Genomic DNA, 217 nt, shown 5'->3' with positions numbered 1-217 from the left:
CCTCTTGTTTACGCTGTGAAAAGTCTGGTCCTTTACACATCCAATGCAATTACATTTAAGCATATTCAAGCTTTAATATTCAATTGAATGTATTACCGCTGCTATTTCAGATTAGCCGACAAATCGATGTGCCATATACTCCACATTTGCTGCCAAATACAGAACACGACATCCGGTTTGCACTCTGTTAACTCCGGTCTAGGACAGGACCAGCGTA

This window comes from Bombus pyrosoma, unplaced genomic scaffold (assembly GCF_014825855.1).
Source record: "Bombus pyrosoma isolate SC7728 unplaced genomic scaffold, ASM1482585v1 HiC_scaffold_4726, whole genome shotgun sequence".
Lineage (NCBI taxonomy): Eukaryota > Metazoa > Arthropoda > Insecta > Hymenoptera > Apidae > Bombus > Bombus pyrosoma.
This window is presented reverse-complemented; position numbering follows the sequence as displayed.